Genomic DNA, 8,324 nt, shown 5'->3' with positions numbered 1-8,324 from the left:
TATATATATATATATATATATATATATATATATATATATATATATATATATATATATATATATATATATATATATATATATAGATATATATATATATATAGATATATATATATATATATATATATAGATAAATATATATATATATATATATATATATATATATATATATATATATAAATATATATATATATATATATATATATATATATATATATATATATATATATTTATCTATATATATATATATATATATATATATATATATATATATATATATATATATATATATATTTATATTTATCTATATATATATATATATATATATAAATATATATATATATATATATATATATATATATATATATATATATATATATATATATATATATATATATATATATATATATATATCCGATCTAATAGGAGGGTTTAAAAATAAGAAGGATAGGAAGGAATTTCATCGGTCAGATCTTAGATTAATGGTCCATCTTGCACGCAGTTCAGAACAAAAAATAAATTGTGATGTTTTCTTAATTAATATGTGACAGTTTCTGTATAAACATGTGTTACTTGAAATTGTGATGTTTTTTAAATTAATATGTGATGCTTGCTAAGACAAATTGTTTTTAACGTTATATCTTAATTTATGAACTGTAGCTATTCCTTGCAATCCTTCCTATTTTCACACCACTTCTTATTGGATCTCTACCCCCTATATATATATATATATATATATATATATATATATATATATATATATATATAATGGACATATTTATATCAAACCATATCAACTATAAATATTTAACCACCTTTTAAATGTGTATACAACATTGTATGTTGAAGTATAAATATTATTATCATCATCACATATTAAAATCTTTAGTATTTGCCTAATTTTGACCCATAAAACGACGATATATGATTGATCATGCCTTAATACGTACTGGTAAAATTTTAAATTTTGTGTTAGATAATAATCAAATAATTGAATTCTAAATTTATATCTTGTTCTTTATTTTCTGATTAGGAAATTCTTAATGTGAAGTCTTTTGTTGTTGATCAAACTAAATAAAGGAAAATAAAATTTTAGATTTTAGTGTTAGGAAAAATATATTAATATTGTTATTGTCAATTCTTCTCAAGTTTTATTACTTCTCTATAAATATCATCTATCTCTAGATGCGGTTTACATCGCCTTAATCATTTGAATAGAAAGTCAATTTTTAACAACTAAACAAAGAATCCAACTAAATAAACCATTAGTAAAAAAATATATACATCAATCAATACTCCGATAAATTAAATCCAAAAAATTTATATCCGAATCTAAATTTAATTAAAATTCAAACTTAATATAAAACTCAAACACAAATATCAATTTAATATATTTAGTGTTGTTACTTGAAATTTAGTTTCTAAAATATCCTTACTTCATTGATATTCAACTTGCATTATATTTTTATTAGAAGTGGTACAAATTTAATATTTACAATGAATGTAACTTATGGCATAATATTAATTTATATTCCTTACACACATATATTATTAATCAATGCAAATAAGATAAAAATACATTTATCATATAATGCCTATATAAATTAAAAAATATAATGGTAACAAAGGAACTCGATTTAAATATAGAAAATCATGATAAACAAAGGAACTCTTTTTATATCGTAATAATTGAATCACTTAGCATTTTAGTCTATTCAAATATAATGGTTGCCTTCTTTAAAAAAAAATAATAGGAGTAGTAGTTTTATTTATTTACTTTCACAAAATTTATGCTAAAAACACAAAACTTGTATTGTAAGAAAATAGAAAGTTGATTGAAATATATTTTCTTTTTGTAGGAGATATGGTCCATTCATCACGATTTGTTATATACTTTACTTCTCTTTTTCGTTCAAATCAACTAAACCAAAAAATCTATAGAGAGATAATTAAAAAAACCCAAATTTTAGATATGGGAATAGAAAAAAAAATAGGGATTTTTTATGAGAAAAAGATAGAAGTAATGTTCCTCCACAGGCTGCAAACATGTGAGACTCAGGTTAATGAGATGGAAAGAATAAGTCAGTGATTTGATGAATGAAAGCAAAAAGGATGAAAAGAGAAAATGTGAAGAAAACAATGAAATTTGTAAATGATATATGCTTGCTCCATTTCAAATCACTTGCAACATTAGCAATATTTGCATTATTCACTCATCACCGTTAATTTGTAATTAATTTTTAATCTATCAGTTAGTTAAAACATATGTAAGTTGGATTTTGTTTAATTTGTCACAATGCAAAGATTATTAATATTAAATTTTTATAATTTTTTATTATGTATAATTAGAGATATTAAAAATTGAATTAGTGCATACGTGAAAAAAGCAAATGTTGTAAGTAATTTAAAACCAAATATAATTAATATTATTCTATTGCCAAAAAACCATTATCCTTTTATTGTAATTACTATAAAGTGTCTCATCCCCTTTATATCAAGACAAGAATTAGAATTTTGTACATTAAAAGTATCTTGAATTATGGAAATGACTATATGATACATAGAATTTAGAATAATGTTAATACGTATAGTAACAAAAATATGCAATAGTTGATTATATTGTATTGTACGATATGTAATTTAGGATAATTAGTACAAAAATATAGAGTAGTTGATTATAATTAAGAATAAAAGGATTGTATAACACATAGTTATTTCTTCAAGCATTAATTAAAAGGGTTTATTAATGACAATAGAATACCATTAATAATAGGGCTAATTATGATATCTTTGCAAATCACTTTTTTAGTTAAATTTGTTTCAAAAAAATGTATGTTAGAGTAGTAATTAATTAAGGAAAAAATTATTTTCAAAAGAAGATGAACTTAGAGTAGTATTTGGGCAGGAAAAAAAGTTCTAAGAGCTTGACACTTGTCATTAAATGGTGTTTATTTTAGTATTAGATATAGATTTTTATTAGGGATATTCTACATTGTATGCACGAACTTTTGCAAAAGGTCATTGGTAACAAATCTTAAAAAATTCCACAAAAATAGCATTGTACTTTTGGAATGCAAATTGTCGTAACAACATGAATAAAAAAACATTTGATTTTTTTTTCCGTTATCTTTGGAAATTTTATTTTTGCCCGTGTCTTTTTCTTTATCTATCTTCTCCATCTTCTTCTTCCCTCTATCTTCTTTCATCCATCTTCTTCTCTTCCCACCATCTCCATTTTCAGTTGCCAAATCAATTTTGGACCAACTCCAACTCCAAAACAAAAACAAAATTATTCAATATTATCATATTTTACAGTTAATCTCTCTAAGATTCAAACTTTAATCGTTTTAATTGTCCTATAGTTCTCTAAATTTTTGTTTTTTTAATCTTTTATATGGTGATGTCGGTTTTTTCACCAAAAAGATCATCTTTAAGCACAGTATTTTCAAGAGTTGGAGGTTATTGTCATGGAAGTAACAACAGCAAAAGATCATGTACTCTGTATTTTTCTTCTTCTTCATTGATGTATGATGTATAATGCAAGTGTGATATATAACGAACTTCAATCTAATTAAAACATCAAAATCCCTAGTATAAGATTTCATCAAACAAGTACTTTCAATCAAAATAATCAAAAACCTAATCTCCCAAATTACAAACGATTAAGATTATCATAATAAAAATTGCTTTCCTCTTCGTATGCTAAATCAAAACCTCAATCCAACTAATAAATGTGATTTCCTCTTCATATGAAATTTTGGAATTGGATTGTAGGAATTTAAAGATTGATGAAAGAAGACAAATACACGCAGAAGAAGATGGATTACTGTATTGTAAGGAAATTACACAAGGGCAAAAAGAAAATTTCCCAAGAACGAAAAATCTAAAGTTTTTTTGGTTTATAATGTTACGACAACTTGAATTCAAAAGTACAATGCTATTTTATGAAATTTTTTTATTAAGATTTGCTATCACTGGCCTTTTGCAAAAGTTCGTGCTTACCATGTAGAAAATCTTTTTTTATTATAATTCTTATGGTCTCTATATGTTTTCAAACCTTTTAGTGAAATAATGCTCCATGGGAAATTTTCCCAATGTATGTTATAAGGAAACTTAATTTCCAAATTATGAAATAGTTGTTTATCCCAAAATTGCTATCTGAAATAGTGCTTTATCCCAAAGTGACAAAAGCTACCTAAAGCAGGGATTTGCTATGTGATTAATTTTGAACTATTTTTGGAGTAAAATGCAAACCGCAAACAAAGATGGCGATTTTGTCTAGGAAATTTTTTTCATTTTGACTAATCGCCATGTCAGGTAGTAGTTTGGTATGTGTCCTTGCAAGCCAACATTTGTACTACTGAACTCCCATTAATACTTTACACAACATGCATTAAAATAGTTGAGTACTGTATATATCTATAACAAATCAATCAACAACCAGCTCAAATCGTTAAACACCTCAACCACAATTGTTCCAAATGCAAAAAGACAAAATATGTAAACGTTAATTATGAAACTATCGCACATATATATAACAACCATCCAAAAATGATACAAGAAGTTCGATATATATGCAATAGTCATCCTAAGTCACTAAATTACACTCCCCGACCACGTTTTAAGCGCGCACCGGTGGATGAGGTCGGTGTAGACTCATCAACCTCTGTAATGACATCAAGAGCAGGAGTACGTATTTAGCAAGCTCGCTGATATGTTAGCATTGTATGGGGAGGCGATAGATGTAGAGGAATGGACAAGGAAGTTGGAGGAACAATTGGCGACATGGTACCCGATGATGCTAATGGAGATCCAGAAGACCGACCTTAGGTAGATGAACGGTCAAAATCTTTTGATGACCCTTTACTTGAACTTCATGAAGAGCTAACTCGGTGGTGCGAACCTAAAGAAGGAGTGTGTAACGTGTCCTTATTCGTGGCGGCAGAGGAGTCGGAATGAGCTAATCATACCCCGTCTGACTCAATACCTCTGTCAAATATGTGTTGCTGGAGCTTAGGGTCTGAGTACATAACAGATGCCCCACATCAAAGGGCAATGCAACGGCCCCTTGTATCGTGTCACTGCATTGTGCGAGGATCAATCTTATGTGCTCAGCTTACATGTAAAAATAGTGTTATAAGAATCACAAACACGTATTTTTTATTGTTAAAAGAAAACGTACCAATAACGTAGTTGTAGGATGGTAGTGCGATGCTGGCTGTGCAAATGTGGAGGTTCGTGATGTGTAATATTATGATTTTCCTATACCACGACATGTCCGCACCCATGTTTTAACCAATGTAGTTATCTCCCCGAACCAGTAGACTTTCTTGGTCATTCTACCCATCTACATGCGATCTATGTCATATCAATTAATTCTTGTCCCCAGTCCTCCAATCATTCCCGTGTAGTGCAGCTTGGGTGTCACAAGCATCTTGAATAGGCTTCTCCAAACCGAATTGACTCATTACACGATCCGACAGCTGAAACACGACGTTGTCAAAGCAAATGAATGGACAACATGAACTCTATATACCTTGGCCCACTTTACATATGTCTAGCAAAGCCTCAATATTAGCCATTGTGTAAGGCAATCATGTCATTTGAAATAGAATTCAATAAACTCAGTAATTTGAACAATACATTCAGAGTCAAAAAAATTAATAAATCGTAATCACCTAGTCATCCCTCTATCAATCAAGGGAGTCTCGGTAGTAAGCTAGAGTATGCAGGGGAATGGGACCTCGAAAGATGTACCCAAAGCCAGCTAGTCATGACCTCAAAAGATGTACCTCAAAACATGTCTTTAAATGTATCATGACTCTAGAAGTTCCATGCTAGTCATGACTTCCTTTGCATTACCCACATTTGCAACCATTTCAACTTAAACTTTCATTGCCGTTCCAAGGGCTTGTGACGCCGCATAAGCAAGAGCATTTATACTTTCATCATTCCTAACCCAATTTAACGCATTTATCCGAGTAATAGGATATTTCATCTCCATTTTTAATAGTTAAGAGTTTCGATCACAACCAATAACATCATACACTTTTCCCTGACACTTGTTTAAGTAAGTTGGGTGACTGATCGGCCAAGATCTATCTCTATGAACAGGAGACCCCCAAATATATTCAATTGAAAAAAGAGATGAATAGATAGGGTAGAGCAGCCTGAAGGAAGAGATCGACGATCCCCTGTAATCTTTCTAAAGCAAGAAGTGAGAACCTTGACTTTGAGAAAGAAGGGAGGCAAGTCTAATCTTTTATTCTTATTATCCAAATCAAATAGAGTGAAATAAAATATCTACCTTCTTAGAAAGAGACTAAAGGGAACTAGCGGTCCATTGCCTAACGTGAGAAATGGAAGTTATTGACATAGGAGCTCCTTTAAACGATTTCTCCATAATGACCATGAATTGTTGCTCCTGGAGTAGCTTAGCCAATCTCGGCTAGTGATCTGACCTTTCTCCCCCTTTCGTCAGTCGTCTTGATCCGCCAGAGAGTCTTCCTGTAAACCCTTGAAGAGACGCGATGGATAAACTATTGATGGTGTCAGAGAAACCCCTCAAAAGTCGTATGTTGATGATGAATAAACATTACTGAATTCAATCCTCGATTATACACCACATCGGATCCCTTATAACTAAGATCCCCACCCCAATATACTATGATGGGATAATGATCCATGTTCTGCACACACAAGCATGTTTTCCATGTAATATTACATGCACTTTATTGTATACAAGAATGAATAAGGGAAGTATAAATGTGTAATATTATTTGATTAAATTGAAGTATTACAACATTAATAAGAAGGCTCGATTCAAGTACAACAATATTAATAATATGAATACATTGTAAAGATATTAAACTAACCCAACAAATTGATCAATTTTTCATTGAAACATTTCATTGAACACTTTATATGCATACAAAACAAATCATGTGATGTGTAAAATATAAGCTTGAAACATGAAATTAATATAATGTTACAATTGATTAATCTATTATAAGTTGAAATAAGAACAATCATGAACAAAAAAAATCAATTGCAAATTAGAAAAAAAATTAGGGTTAGAATGTTACCTTCAAATGATAATGAGAATGAAGAAGTACAAGAAGCAAATTGCAATCTCCTGATTCAGTATAAGTGAGTGAGTGATAATGTGAATAAGAATCTTAATTGAGTGAAAAAAATGTTTTTCTAGCACAACTGCAAGTCGAAAAAGAGGAGAGGGAGCAATGTCCAAGAAAACTATTGTTTTGATTATTTTCTTAAGCAAAAAACTGCATCTGAGATGAAGGTTTGTTATTAATATATTTTTTTGTGTATTAATAAAAAATCGCCATCTCAAATGTTGGTTTTCTATATTTAATTTTTTAAAATATCAAATAAATCAAAATGCTTTTTAAAGTAGTAGTTTTGTTTCAATAGTAAACCACCATTTGCGATAGTGATTTTAGTATAAAAAAACAGGAAAAAGTATTTCCCATTTGAAGAATTAAGCTTCTAAAGTACATAAAGTTAGAATTATTTTAACTTTTTTTAATGTTTGTGATTGCATATTATTTCCACCAACTTTATTTTATATATTTATTAACAATATAGTTGTCACTTTTTCTTCATAATTTTATTTACAATATAAATAATTCAACTTTTCATAATTGTTTATGGGAAAATAAAATATAATAGTAGTATATATATCCAAACTTGTAGGATCATAGCATATGCTTTGTTTGGGAAAATGGAACCTAACAATTTATCATTTTCAATTTCAATTATTCTTAAGTTTATGAACTGATAATTGGGAAAATAATATCATTTCATGATTTCAATACACCATTAGTGCCATCATAATCATCTTGTTTTGGAATATTATTGATCCCCTGGCCCTTATTACAATTTGTGTTTATATTTTTTTGTTCTTATCTCTAAACTTTGTTTAATCTCAACGGCTAAATAGCCGTTTCTAACAAGAAACAAATAAAGTCTAAGCTTATCTTAACAGAAGAAGGATATGGCCCAAGTGTACTTTAGAGTGATGTACTCCCTGTCTCTCTTAGTTTGCAATTGAGAAAAATATACCTTTTACCTCGTGTTTATATGAAGAGTAAATGTTTAAAGAAAAATAAAACTCAAAATATACAAATTAAGTTAAATAGTGGTTTACTAAAAAATAACAACATTCCTCATTTATTAAAAAAAAAAAAAAAAAAATAGACCAATCTGCCATGTCAAATGGCGGTTTTCTTATTAACAAAAATTTAAAAAAAGAAAGAAACTAAACCATAATAAATCACCATCCCAGATGGCAGTTTGTATTAAAG

At 28.5% G+C, this 8,324-nt stretch overlaps 1 long non-coding RNA gene across 1 annotated transcript; it reads right to left on the bottom strand.

Annotated features, from left to right (window-relative positions):
• Positions 1-4,425: 4,425 nt before the first annotated feature.
• Positions 4,426-7,298, bottom strand: LOC130826883 (uncharacterized). The gene is made up of 3 exons (XR_009047142.1): positions 7,083-7,298; positions 5,180-6,686; positions 4,426-5,078 (listed from the first exon to the last, which is right to left on the bottom strand). It is a non-coding gene; the product is annotated as an uncharacterized LOC130826883 (long non-coding RNA).
• Positions 7,299-8,324: the final 1,026 nt, after the last annotated feature.

This window comes from Amaranthus tricolor, chromosome 11 (genome assembly GCF_026212465.1).
Source record: "Amaranthus tricolor cultivar Red isolate AtriRed21 chromosome 11, ASM2621246v1, whole genome shotgun sequence".
Lineage (NCBI taxonomy): Eukaryota > Viridiplantae > Streptophyta > Magnoliopsida > Caryophyllales > Amaranthaceae > Amaranthus > Amaranthus tricolor.
The sequence above is the reverse complement of the archived record's forward strand: the minus strand, read 5'-3'. Positions and strand labels throughout refer to the sequence as shown.